Here is a 13357-nt window from a genome sequence, read left to right as displayed (position 1 = left end):
CACCTGTCCGATCTCAGGCTTCAGCAGAGAACACACACATATCAGATATCATGAACCGGTTTCCCATCATGCCTGAGAAATCGCAGTAGAACTTACTGACTTCATAACAGTTCATATAATCATCATTATCGTGAGGAATGAACATGTCGCAGGTCAGAATCCCTGAACGGAGGAAGACGTCAAACAGTGTCAGAGTCAGTCGTCAGATACACGTCTCTTCAGCCGGAGCGACTCAAGCCGTCGGTAGCCGGTGTTCTGAGGTTGGAAGAGTTTGGGTTTGACGTGTCCTCGGCTCCCTGAGATAACGTTCACTCGCACTGTGTCTTTGCTAAACGCTGTGGGGAAAGCTTATTTTTCTCAGTTTTATTGACCCTAACCCTAACTTTTACAGACATAGCCTAACTCTAACATAACAGAGACGCACACACGCTATTGGCTGAGCAGTGGAACTGCAGGAACCAATGGCTGAGCGGCGTGTCTGCGTGAGACAATCAGGGCGCGTCCCAAAGGGGGCGGGGCATCTGCCTATAAAAGCAGCTCGTCTCGCCATAGGATTTCAGGTGTACTCTCCTTCAGCGACGCTCCACTGACTCTACTGACCCTCTGCCCTCCGCTGACCAGCACAGAGAGTGTGTGTGTGTGTGTGTGTGTGTGTGTGTGTGTGTGTGTGTGTCATCTCTGCGTTCACGGATCGCACTGCTCTCTTCTCAGCTTCTCCTAGCTCTGCTGCCCTCAGGACCCTTCTCCAAGTGTTCCAGGCTAAGGGTCGTAGAACATGTTGTCCTGCTAGAACAGCACGGCGTGATTGGACTGGTTCCCCATAGCATCTAGCAAAGACGCAATACAAGTAAACGTTTGGAAAGGGAACGCCTCGGCTACTGGCGTAACCTCTGTTCCCTGAGATAACAGGAACGAGTATTGCGTAGACGGCCGTGCTAATACACACATGACTGGCGCTCGTCGCTTCAGTCGAATTAAACCTGAAATCCTATGGCGAGATGAGCTGCTTTTATAGGCAGATGCCCCGCCCCTTTTGGGACGCGCTCTGATTGGCTCACGCAGACGTGCCGCTCAGCCATTGGTTACGGCTGTGCTCTGCGTTACTGAATAAAAGGCTTCAATAATCTAGCATAGACACTATACGAGTAAATGTTTGGAAAGGGAACTCATTTCTCTCGTCGTTCTACAGGGATTGATTTAAAAGAGACTAAGGAAAACTATTCCTTAATAATTATGAAATATAGTCAGATTCAAACAGCACTTAATATTATCATAATCTATGCTCATACATTCTTAATGATAAAGGTTTTCTTATATAGTAGAAAATGGTTTATTAATTATTAAAATGGTTATTTTACATTTTTTCTTATTTGCTAAAACATATTTCTTGAAACTATCACTCACTTTCTCAAAACCACAGAGAGAGAACCTCCGACTCTTCTGGCAAACTCACACACTGCTCTCAGATCACACACACACACACACACACACACACACACACACACACACACACACACACACACACACACTCTTTCTCTTCCTCCTCTTACACACACACTCTTCCTCTTCCTCCTCTTCCTCCTCTTACACACACACTCTTCCTCTTCCTCCTCTTACACACACACACACACACACACTTCCTCTTCATCCTCTTCCTTCCTTTTACACACTCTCTTCCTCGTCCTCCTCTTACACACTCCGTTTGTATCAACATTCAGTGCAACATTTTGAGTCAGTTTCGGGACTCTGAACGGTCAATTTTGAGTCGATGTGTGTAAACGATGACAACTGTGTTGTTAGTTGTGTTTAACTTTTGCATCACAGTGCGAAATGTGTTTCGGTGAGTGAGAATGTGTTTCGGTGAGTGAGACTGTGTTTCGGTGAGTGAGAACGTGTTTCGGTGAGAACGTGTTTCGGTGAGTGAGAACGTGTTTCGGTGAGAACATGTTTCGGTGAGTGAGAACGTGTTTCGGTGAGTGAGACGTGTTTCGGTGAGTGAGAACATTCGGTGAGTGAGAACGTGTTTCGGTGAGTGAGAACGTGTTTCGGTGAGTGAGACGTGTTTCGGTGAGTGAGAACGTTCGGTGAGTGAGAACGTGTTTCGGTGAGTGAGACTGTTTCGGTGAGTGAGAACGTGTTTCGGTGAGTGAGAACGTTCGGTGAGTGAGAACATGTTTCGGTGAGTGAGAACGTGTTTCGGTGAGTGAGAACATTCGGTGAGTGAGAACGTGTTTCGGTGAGTGAGAACGTGTTTCGGTGAGTGAGACGTGTTTCGGTGAGTGAGAACGTTCGGTGAGTGAGAACGTGTTTCGGTGAGTGAGACTGTTTCGGTGAGTGAGAACGTGTTTCGGTGAGTGAGAACGTTCGGTGAGTGAGAACATGTTTCGGTGAGTGAGAACGTGTTTCAGTGAGTGAGAACGTGTTTCGGTGAGTGAGAACGTGTTTCGGTGAGTGAGAACGTGTTTCGGTGAGTGAGACTGTGTTTCGGTGAGTGTGAACGTGTTTCGGTGAGTGTGAACGTGTTTCGGTGAGTGAGAACGTGTTTCGGTGAGTGAGACCGTGTTTCGGTGAGTGTGAATGTGTTTCGGTGAGTGAGACTGTGTTTCGGTGAGTGTGAATGTGTTTCGGTGAGTGAGAACGTGTTTCGGTGAGTGAGAACGTGTTTCGGTGAGTGAGAACGTGTTTCGGTGAGTGAGAACGTGTTTCGGTGAGTGAGACTGTGTTTCGGTGAGTGTGAACGTGTTTCGGTGAGTGAGAACGTGTTTCGGTGAGTGAGAACGTGTTTCGGTGAGTGAGAGCGTGTTTCGGTGAGTGAGAACGTGTTTCGGTGAGTGAGAACTTGTTTCGGTGAGTGAGAACGTGTTTCGGTGAGTGAGACTGTGTTTCGGTGAGTGTGAATGTGTTTCGGTGAGTGAGAACGTGTTTCGGTTAGTGTGAATGTGTTTCGGTGAGTGAGAACGTGTTTCGGTGAGTGAGACTGTGTTTCGGTGAGTGAGAACGTGTTTCGGTGAGTGAGACTGTGTTTCGGTGAGTGTGAATGTGTTTCGGTGAGTGAGAACGTGTTTCGGTGAGTGAGACTGTGTTTCGGTGAGTGTGAATGTGTTTCGGTGAGTGAGACTGTGTTTCGGTGAGTGTGAACGTGTTTCGGTGAGTGTGAACGTGTTTCGGTGAGTGAGAACGTGTTTCGGTGAGTGAGACCGTGTTTCGGTGAGTGTGAATGTGTTTCGGTGAGTGAGACTGTGTTTCGGTGAGTGTGAATGTGTTTCGGTGAGTGAGAACGTGTTTCGGTGAGTGAGAACGTGTTTCGGTGAGTGAGAACGTGTTTCGGTGAGTGAGACTGTGTTTCGGTGAGTGTGAACGTGTTTCGGTGAGTGAGAACGTGTTTCGGTGAGTGAGAACGTGTTTCGGTGAGTGAGAGCGTGTTTCGGTGAGTGAGAACGTGTTTCGGTGAGTGAGAACTTGTTTCGGTGAGTGAGAACGTGTTTCGGTGAGTGAGACTGTGTTTCGGTGAGTGTGAATGTGTTTCGGTGAGTGAGAACGTGTTTCGGTTAGTGTGAATGTGTTTCGGTGAGTGAGAACGTGTTTCGGTGAGTGAGACTGTGTTTCGGTGAGTGAGAACGTGTTTCGGTGAGTGAGACTGTGTTTCGGTGAGTGTGAATGTGTTTCGGTGAGTGAGAACGTGTTTCGGTGAGTGAGACTGTGTTTCGGTGAGTGTGAATGTGTTTCGGTGAGTGAGACTGTGTTTCGGTGAGTGTGAATGTGTTTCGGTGAGTGTGAACGTGTTTCGGTGAGTGTGAACGTGTTTCGGTGAGTGAGAACGTGTTTCGGTGAGTGAGACCGTGTTTCGGTGAGTGTGAATGTGTTTCGGTGAGTGAGAACGTGTTTCGGTGAGTGAGACTGTGTTTCGGTGAGTGTGAATGTGTTTCGGTGAGTGAGAACGTGTTTCGGTGAGTGAGACTGTGTTTCGGAGTGTGAGAACGTGTTTCGGTGAGTGAGAACGTGTTTCGGTGAGTGAGAACGTGTTTCGGTGAGTGAGAACGTGTTTCGGTGAGTGAGACTGTGTTTCGGTGAGTGAGAACGTGTTTCGGTGAGTGAGAACGTGTTTCGGTGAGTGAGACTGTGTTTCGGTGAGTGAGAACGTGTTTCGGTGAGTGAGAACGTGTTTCGGTGAGTGAGACCGTGTTTCGGTGAGTGTGAATGTGTTTCGGTGAGTGAGAACGTGTTTCGGTGAGTGAGACTGTGTTTCGGTGAGTGTGAATGTGTTTAGGTGAGTGAGAACGTGTTTCGGTGAGTGAGACTGTGTTTCGGTGAGTGAGAATGTGTTTCGGTGAGTGTGAACGTGTTTCGGTGAGTGAGACTGTGTTTCGGTGAGTGTGAACGTGTTTCGCTGAGTGTGAACGTGTTTCGTTGAGTGAGAACGTGTTTCGGTGAGTGAGACCGTGTTTCGGTGATTGAGACCGTGTTTCGGTGAGTGAGACGTGTTTCGGTGAGTGTGAACGTGTTTCGTTGAGTGAGACTGTGTTTCGGTGAGTGAGAACGTGTTTCGGTGAGTGAGACCGTGTTTCGGTGAGTGAGACTGTGTTTCGGTGAGTGTGAACGTGTTTCGTTGAGTGAGACTGTGTTTCGGTGAGTGAGAACGTGTTTCGGTGAGTGAGACCGTGTTTCGGTGAGTGAGACGTGTTTCGGTGAGTGAGAACGTGTTTCGGTGAGTGAGAACGTGTTTCGGTGAGTGAGAGCGTGTTTCGGTAAGTGAGAGCGTGTTTCGGTGAGTGAGCACGTGTTTCGGTGAGAGAGAACGTGTTTCGGTGAGTGAGACTGTGTTTCGGTGAGTGAGAACGTGTTTCGGTGAGTGAGAATGTGTTTCGGTGAGTGAGACTGTGTTTCGGTGAGTGTGAACGTGTTTCGCTGAGTGTGAACGTGTTTCGTTGAGTGACAACGTGTTTCGGTGAGTGAGACCGTGTTTCGGTGATTGAGACCGTGTTTCGGTGAGTGAGACGTGTTTCGGTGAGTGTGAACGTGTTTCGTTGAGTGAGACTGTGTTTCGGTGAGTGAGAACGTGTTTCGGTGAGTGAGACCGTGTTTCGGTGAGTGAGACTGTGTTTCGGTGAGTGTGAACGTGTTTCGTTGAGTGAGACTGTGTTTCGGTGAGTGAGAACGTGTTTCGGTGAGTGAGACCGTGGTTCGGTGAGTGAGACGTGTTTCGGTGAGTGAGAACGTGTTTCGGTGAGTGAGAACGTGTTTCGGTGAGTGAGAGCGTGTTTCGGTGAGTGAGAGCGTGTTTCGGTGAGTGAGCACGTGTTTCGGTGAGAGAGAACGTGTTTCGGTGAGTGGGACTGTGTTTCGGTGAGTGAGAACGTGTTTCGGTGAGTGAGAACGTGTTTCGGTGAGTGAGACTGTGTTTCGGTGAGTGAGAACGTGTTTCGGTGAGTGAGACTGTGTTTCGGTGAGTGTGAACGTGTTTCGGTGAGTGTGAACGTGTTTCGGTGAGTGAGAACGTGTTTCGGTGAGTGAGAACGTGTTTCGGTGAGTGTGAATGTGTTTCGGTGAGTGAGACTGTGTTTCGGTGAGTGTGAATGTGTTTCGGTGAGTGAGACTGTGTTTCGGTGAGTGAGAACGTGTTTCGGTGAGTGTGAATGTGTTTCGGTGAGTGACACTGTGTTTCGGTGAGTGTGAATGTGTTTCGGTGAGTGAGACTGTGTTTCGGTGAGTGAGAACGTGTTTCGGTGAGTGAGAACTTGTTTCGGTGAGTGAGAACGTGTTTCGGTGAGTGAGACTGTGTTTCGGTGAGTGAGACTGTGTTTCGGTGAGTGTGAACGTGTTTCGGTGAGTGAGACTGTGTTTCGGTGAGTGAGAGCGTGTTTTGGTGAGTGAGAGCGTGTTTCGGTGAGTGAGAACGTGTTTCGGTGAGTGAGAACGTGTTTCGGTGAGTGAGACTGTGTTTCGGTGAGTGAGAACGTGTTTCGGTGAGTGAGACCGTGTTTCGGTGAGTGAGAACGTGTTTCGGTGAGTGTGAACGTGTTTCGGTGAGTGTGAACGTGTTTCGGTGAGTGTGAACGTGTTTCGGTGAGTGAGACCGTGTTTCGGTGAGTGTGAACGTGTTTCGGTGAGTGAGAACGTGTTTCGGTGAGTGAGAACGTGTTTCGGTGAGTGAGAACGTGTTTCGGTGAGTGAGAACGTGTTTCCGTGAGTGAGACCGTGTTTCGGTGAGTGAGAACGTGTTTCGGTGAGTGAGAACGTGTTTCGGTGAGTGAGACCGTGTTTCGGTGAGTGTGAATGTGTTTCGGTGAGTGAGAACGTGTTTCGGTGAGTGTGAATGTGTTTCGGTGAGTGTGAACGTGTTTCGGTGAGTGAGAACGTGTTTCGGTGAGTGACACTGTGTTTCGGTGAGTGAGAACGTGTTTCGGTGAGTGAGACCGTGTTTCGGTGAGTGTGAACGTGTTTCGGTGAGTGACACTGTGTTTCGGTGAGTGAGAACGTGTTTCGGTGAGTGAGACCGTGGTTCGGTGAGTGTGAACGTGTTTCGGTGACAGTGAATGTGTTTCGGTGAGTGTGAATGTGTTTCGGTGAGTGTGAATGTGTTTCGGTGAGTGAGAACGTGTTTCGGTGAGTGAGACTGTTTCGGTGAGTGTGAATGTGTTTCGGTGAGTGAGAACGTGTTTCGGTGAGTGAGAATGTGTTTCGGTGAGTGAGAACGTGTTTCGGTGAGTGAGACTGTTTCGGTGAGTGTGAATGTGTTTCGGTGAGTGAGACTGTTTCGGTGAGTGAGAACGTGTTTCGGTGAGTGAGACTGTGTTTCGGTGAGTGAGAATGTGTTTCGGTGAGTGAGAACGTGTTTCGGTGAGTGAGAACGTGTTTCGGTGAGTGTGAACGTGTTTCGGTGAGTGTGAACGTGTTTCGGTGAGTTTGAACGTGTTTCGGTGAGTGAGACTGTGTTTCGGTGAGTGAGAACGTGTTTCGGTGAGTGTGAACGTGGTTCGGTGAGTGTGAACGTGTTTCGGTGAGTGTGAACGTGTTTCGGTGAGTGAGAACGTGGTTCGGTGAGTGTGAACGTGTTTCGGTGAGTGTGAATGTGTTTCGGTGAGTGAGAACGTGTTTCGGTGAGTGAGACTGTGTTTCGGTGAGTCTGAATGTGTTTCGGTGAGTGAGAACGTGTTTCGGTGAGTGAGAATGTGTTTCGGTGAGTGAGAACGTGTTTCGGTGAGTGAGACTGTTTCGGTGAGTGTGAATGTGTTTCGGTGAGTGAGACTGTTTCGGTGAGTGAGAACGTGTTTCGGTGAGTGAGAACGTGTTTCGGTGAGTGAGAATGTGTTTCGGTGAGTGTGAATGTGTTTCGGTGAGTGAGAACGTGTTTCGGTGAGTGACACTGTGTTTCGGTGAGTGAGACCGTGTTTCGGTGAGTGTGAACGTGGTTCGGTGAGTGTGAACGTGTTTCGGTGAGTGTGAATGTGTTTCGGTGAGTGAGAACGTGTTTCGGTGAGTGAGACTGTGTTTCGGTGAGTGTGAATGTGTTTCGGTGAGTGAGAACGTGTTTCGGTGAGTGAGAATGTGTTTCGGTGAGTGAGAATGTGTTTCGGTGAGTGTGAATGTGTTTCGGTGAGTGAGACTGTTTCGGTGAGTGAGAACGTGTTTCGGTGAGTGAGACTGTGTTTCGGTGAGTGAGAATGTGTTTCGGTGAGTGAGAACGTGTTTCGGTGAGTGAGACTGTGTTTCGGTGAGTGTGAACGTGTTTCGGTGAGTGTGAACGTGTTTCGGTGAGTGTGAACGTGTTTCGGTGAGTGAGACTGTGTTTCGGTGAGTGAGAACGTGTTTCGGTGAGTGTGAACGTGGTTCGGTGAGTGTGAACGTGTTTCGGTGAGTGTGAATGTGTTTCGGTGAGTGAGAACGTGTTTCGGTGAGTGAGACTGTGTTTCGGTGAGTGAGAATGTGTTTCGGTGAGTGAGACTGTGTTTCGGTGAGTGAGAATGTGTTTCGGTGAGTGTGAATGTGTTTCGGTGAGTGAGACTGTGTTTCGGTGAGTGTGAATGTGTTTCGGTGAGTGAGAACGTGTTTCGGTGAGTGAGAACGTGTTTCGGTGAGTGAGAACGTGTTTTGGTGAGTGAGAACGTGTTTCGGTGAGTGTGAACGTGGTTCGGTGAGTGTGAACGTGTTTCGGTGAGTGAGAACGTGTTTCGGTGAGTGACACTGTGTTTCGGTGAGTGAGAACGTGTTTCGGTGAGTGAGACCGTGTTTCGGTGAGTGTGAACGTGGTTCGGTGAGTGTGAACGTGTTTCGGTGAGTGTGAATGTGTTTCGGTGAGTGAGAACGTGTTTCGGTGAGTGAGAACGTGTTTCGGTGAGTGAGAATGTGTTTCGGTGAGTGAGAACGTGTTTCGGTGAGTGAGACTGTTTCGGTGAGTGTGAATATGTTTCGGTGAGTGAGACTGTTTCGGTGAGTGAGAACGTGTTTCGGTGAGTGAGACTGTGTTTCGGTGAGTGAGAATGTGTTTCGGTGAGTGAGAACGTGTTTCGGTGAGTGAGAACGTGTTTTGGTGAGTGTGAACGTGTTTCGGTGAGTGTGAACGTGTTTCGGTGAGTGAGACTGTGTTTCGGTGAGTGAGAACGTGTTTCGGTGAGTGTGAACGTGTTTCGGTGAGTGAGACTGTGTTTCGGTTAGTGAGAACGTGTTTCGGTGAGTGAGACTTTGTTTCGGTGAGTGTGAACGTGTTTCGGTGAGTGTGAACGTGTTTCGGTGAGAGAGAACGTGTTTCGGTGAGTGTGAATGTGTTTTGGTGAGTGTGAACGTGTTTCGGTGAGTGAGAACGTGTTTCGGTGAGTGTGAATGTGTTTCGGTGAGTGTGAATGTGTTTCGGTGAGTGTGAATGTGTTTCGGTGAGTGTGAACGTGTTTCGGTGAGTGAGACTGTGTTTCGGTTAGTGAGAACGTGTTTCGGTGAGTGAGACTTTGTTTCGGTGAGTGTGAATGTGTTTCGGTGAGTGTGAATGTGTTTCGGTGAGTGTGAATGTGTTTCGGTGAGTGAGAACGTGTTTCGTTGAGTGAGACCGTGTTTCGGTGAGTGTGAATGTGTTTCGGTGAGTGAGACCGTGTTTCGGTGAGTGAGAACGTGTTTCGGTGAGTGAGACCGTGTTTCGGTGAGTGAGAATGTGTTTCGGTGATTGTGAATGTGTTTCGGTGAGTGAGAACGTGTTTCGGTGAGTGTGAACGTGTTTCGGTGAGTGTGAATGTGTTTCGGTGAGTGAGACTGTGTTTCGGTGAGTGAGAACGTGTTTCGGTGAGTGAGAACGTGTTTCGGTGAGTGAGAACGTGTTTCGGTGAGTGAGACCGTGTTTCGGTGAGTGTGAACGTGGTTCGGTGAGTGTGAACGTGTTTCGGTGAGTGAGAACGTGTTTCGGTGAGTGACACTGTGTTTCGGTGAGTGAGAACGTGTTTCGGTGAGTGAGACCGTGTTTCGGTGAGTGTGAACGTGGTTCGGTGAGTGTGAACGTGTTTCGGTGAGTGTGAATGTGTTTCGGTGAGTGAGAACGTGTTTCGGTGAGTGAGAACGTGTTTCGGTGAGTGAGAATGTGTTTCGGTGAGTGAGAACGTGTTTCGGTGAGTGAGACTGTTTCGGTGAGTGTGAATATGTTTCGGTGAGTGAGAGTGTTTCGGTGAGTGAGAACGTGTTTCGGTGAGTGAGACTGTGTTTCGGTGAGTGAGAATGTGTTTCGGTGAGTGAGAACGTGTTTCGGTGAGTGAGAACGTGTTTTGGTGAGTGTGAACGTGTTTCGGTGAGTGTGAACGTGTTTCGGTGAGTGAGACTGTGTTTCGGTGAGTGAGAACGTGTTTCGGTGAGTGTGAACGTGTTTCGGTGAGTGAGACTGTGTTTCGGTTAGTGAGAACGTGTTTCGGTGAGTGAGACTTTGTTTCGGTGAGTGTGAACGTGTTTCGGTGAGTGTGAACGTGTTTCGGTGAGAGAGAACGTGTTTCGGTGAGTGTGAATGTGTTTTGGTGAGTGTGAACGTGTTTCGGTGAGTGAGAACGTGTTTCGGTGAGTGTGAATGTGTTTCGGTGAGTGTGAATGTGTTTCGGTGAGTGTGAATGTGTTTCGGTGAGTGTGAACGTGTTTCGGTGAGTGAGACTGTGTTTCGGTTAGTGAGAACGTGTTTCGGTGAGTGAGACTTTGTTTCGGTGAGTGTGAACGTGTTTCGGTGTGTGAACGTGTTTCGGTGAGAGAGAACGTGTTTCGGTGAGTGTGAATGTGTTTTGGTGAGTGTGAACGTGTTTCGGTGAGTGAGAACGTGTTTCGGTGAGTGTGAATGTGTTTCGGTGAGTGTGAATGTGTTTCGGTGAGTGTGAATGTGTTTCGGTGAGTGAGAACGTGTTTCGTTGAGTGAGACCGTGTTTCGGTGAGTGTGAATGTGTTTCGGTGAGTGAGACCGTGTTTCGGTGAGTGAGAACGTGTTTCGGTGAGTGAGACCGTGTTTCGGTGAGTGAGAACGTGTTTCGGTGATTGTGAATGTGTTTCGGTGAGTGAGAACGTGTTTCGGTGAGTGTGAACGTGTTTCGGTGAGTGTGAATGTGTTTCGGTGAGTGAGAACGTGTTTCGGTGAGTGAGACCGTGTTTCGGTGAGTGATAACGTGTTTCGGTGAGTGAGAACGTGTTTCGGTGAGTGAGACCGTGTTTCGGTGAGTGTGAATGTGTTTCGGTGAGTGTGAATGTGTTTCGGTGAGTGAGACCGTGTTTCGGTGAGTGAGACCGTGTTTCGGTGAGTGAGAACGTGTTTCGGTGAGTGAGACCGTGTTTCGGTGAGTGAGAACGTGTTTCGGTGAGTGAGAACGTGTTTCGGTGAGTGAGACCGTGTTTCGGTGAGTGAGAACGTGTTTCGGTGAGTGAGACCGTGTTTCGGTGAGTGAAACCGTGTTTCGGTGAGTGAGACCGTGTTTCGGTTAGTGAGACTGTTTCGGTGAGTGTGAATGTGTTTCGGTGAGTGAGACCGTGTTTCGGTGAGTGAGAACGTGTTTCGGTGAGTGAGACCGTGTTTCGGTGAGTGAGAACGTGTTTCGGTGAGTGAGAACGTGTTTCGGTGAGTGAGAACGTGTTTCGGTGAGTGAGACCGTGTTTCGGTGAGTGAGAACGTGTTTCGGTGAGTGAGACCGTGTTTCGGTGAGTGAGACCGTGTTTCGGTGAGTGAGAACGTGTTTCGGTGAGTGAGAACGTGTTTCGGTGAGTGAGACCGTGTTTCGGTGAGTGAGAATGTGTTTCGGTGAGTGAGACCGTGTTTCGGTGAGTGAGAATGTGTTTCGGTGAGTGAGACCGTGTTTCGGTGAGTGTGAATGTGTTTTGGTGAGTGAGACCGTGTTTCGGTGAGTGAGAACGTGTTTCGGTGAGTGAGATCGTGTTTCGGTGAGTGAGAACGTGTTTCGGTGAGTGAGACCGTGTGTCGGTGAGTGTGAACGTGTTTCGGTGAGTGTGAATGTGTTTCGGTGAGTGTGAACGTGTTTTGGTGAGTGTGAACGTGTTTCGGTGAGTGAGAACGTGTTTCGGTGAGTGTGAATGTGTTTCGGTGAGTGAGAACGTGTTTCGGTGAGTGTGAACGTGTTTCGGTGAGTGTGAATGTGTTTCGTGAGTGTGAATGTGTTTTGGTGAGTGAGAACGTGTTTCGGTGAGTGAGACTGTGTTTCGGTGAGTGATAACGTGTTTCGGTGAGTGAGAACGTGTTTCGGTGAGTGTGAACGTGTTTTGGTGAGTGAGAATGTGTTTCGGTGAGTGTGAATGTGTTTCGGTGAGTGAGACCGTGTTTCGGTGAGTGTGAATGTGTTTCGGTGAGTGTGAATGTGTTTCGGTGAGTGTGAATGTGAATGTGTTTTGGTGAGTGTGAACGTGTTTCGGTGAGTGTGAATGTGTTTCGGTGAGTGTGAATGTGTTTCGGTGAGTGTGAATGTGTTTCGGTGAGTGTGAATGTGAATGTGTTTCGGTGAGTGTGAATGTGAATGTGTTTTGGTGAGTGTGAACGTGTTTCGGTGAGTGTGAATGTGTTTCGGTGAGTGTGAATGTGTTTCGGTGAGTGAGAACGTGTTTCGGTGAGTGTGAATGTGTTTCGGTGAGTGTGAATGTGTTTCGGTGAGTGTGAATGTGTTTCGGTGAGTGAGACTGTGTTTCGGTGAGTGTGAATGTGTTTCGGTGAGTGTGAATGTGTTTCGGTGAGTGAGACCGTGTTTCGGTGAGTGTGAATGTGTTTCGGTGAGTGTGAATGTGTTTCGGTGAGTGAGAACGTGTTTCGGTGAAAAAAGAGTGCATGAGATTTGCAAAACGTGTTTTAACGACCTGAACTCGTTTAATGTTTTAAAGAAAGAGTGATTTATGTGAATAATTGGTTTAGACTATTGAGAATTTGCTTCAGAGAATGAAGTTTAGTGTTCTAGCAATTCAGAAAAACTGTAGGAACTGATCACTGAAAGGATCTTTTAAAACCAGAATTCATCTTCATTGAGTTTCCCAGCATCTCCTGAACTTTGTAAGACAGCTCGTCGCCTGTCTTTAGTAAACGTCACTTCTGCTGTTTGAACGACTCAGAGGAACATAAACCCGGTCTTCAGTCACACAGGGTTTTCACGGCTCTCTGCATGTGTGTGTGTTTTGCAGCTCGTTTCAATAATCCTGCAGCGAGACGTTCATTTGCAAATAAAATCCTCTCTCTGTCAGTCCAGGGGAATCACACAGCTGTGGGAATGCTCGTTTGAGTTTGCATATGAAAGCACATGATTATGATGATGAAACGCTTTGCATCTCCTCTCTGTTGCACGAACACACACTCAGATCTCATGTTAACCCCTGCGTTACCTGTAGATATTATACATCCATCTTGTTGAAGATCCGCTCGAGCACAAACGTATTTAACTCTGGATTCATTTAGGCTTCTTCTATCTGAATCAGAGTATCTGTGATGATGATGATGATGATGAAGAACCGTCTGTTCTTCTTTTGCTGAAACATGTTGAACTGGATCTCAGTATCTGAAGTGTGAATCAGTGACACACACACACACACACACACACACACACACACGTTATCAGAGCTTTACTTGTTTCACATTATAGAGTCACTTTGTTCGACACAAACAGATTCTAGAGCAGAAACACCGATGAACAGGAACTGAGGAAAGTGTGTGTGTGTGTGTGTTTGAGCTCTTGCTGCTGCTGTCAGTGATTCACTGAGGAGAGAAGGAGATAAACAGCTGAAGATGGAGGACAGAGAAGCTTTGTGTCTCGACCAGCTGCTCCTGAGAGAGAGAGAGAGACTCTCTCTCTCACACACACACACACACACACACACACACACACACACACACACACACACACACACACACACACACACACACACA

The sequence above is a fragment of the Leuciscus leuciscus genome (genome assembly GCF_965113295.1).
Source record: "Leuciscus leuciscus genome assembly, chromosome: 2".
In the NCBI taxonomy this organism is placed as follows: Eukaryota; Metazoa; Chordata; class Actinopteri; order Cypriniformes; family Leuciscidae; genus Leuciscus; species Leuciscus leuciscus.
The sequence above is the reverse complement of the archived record's forward strand: the minus strand, read 5'-3'. Positions refer to the sequence as shown.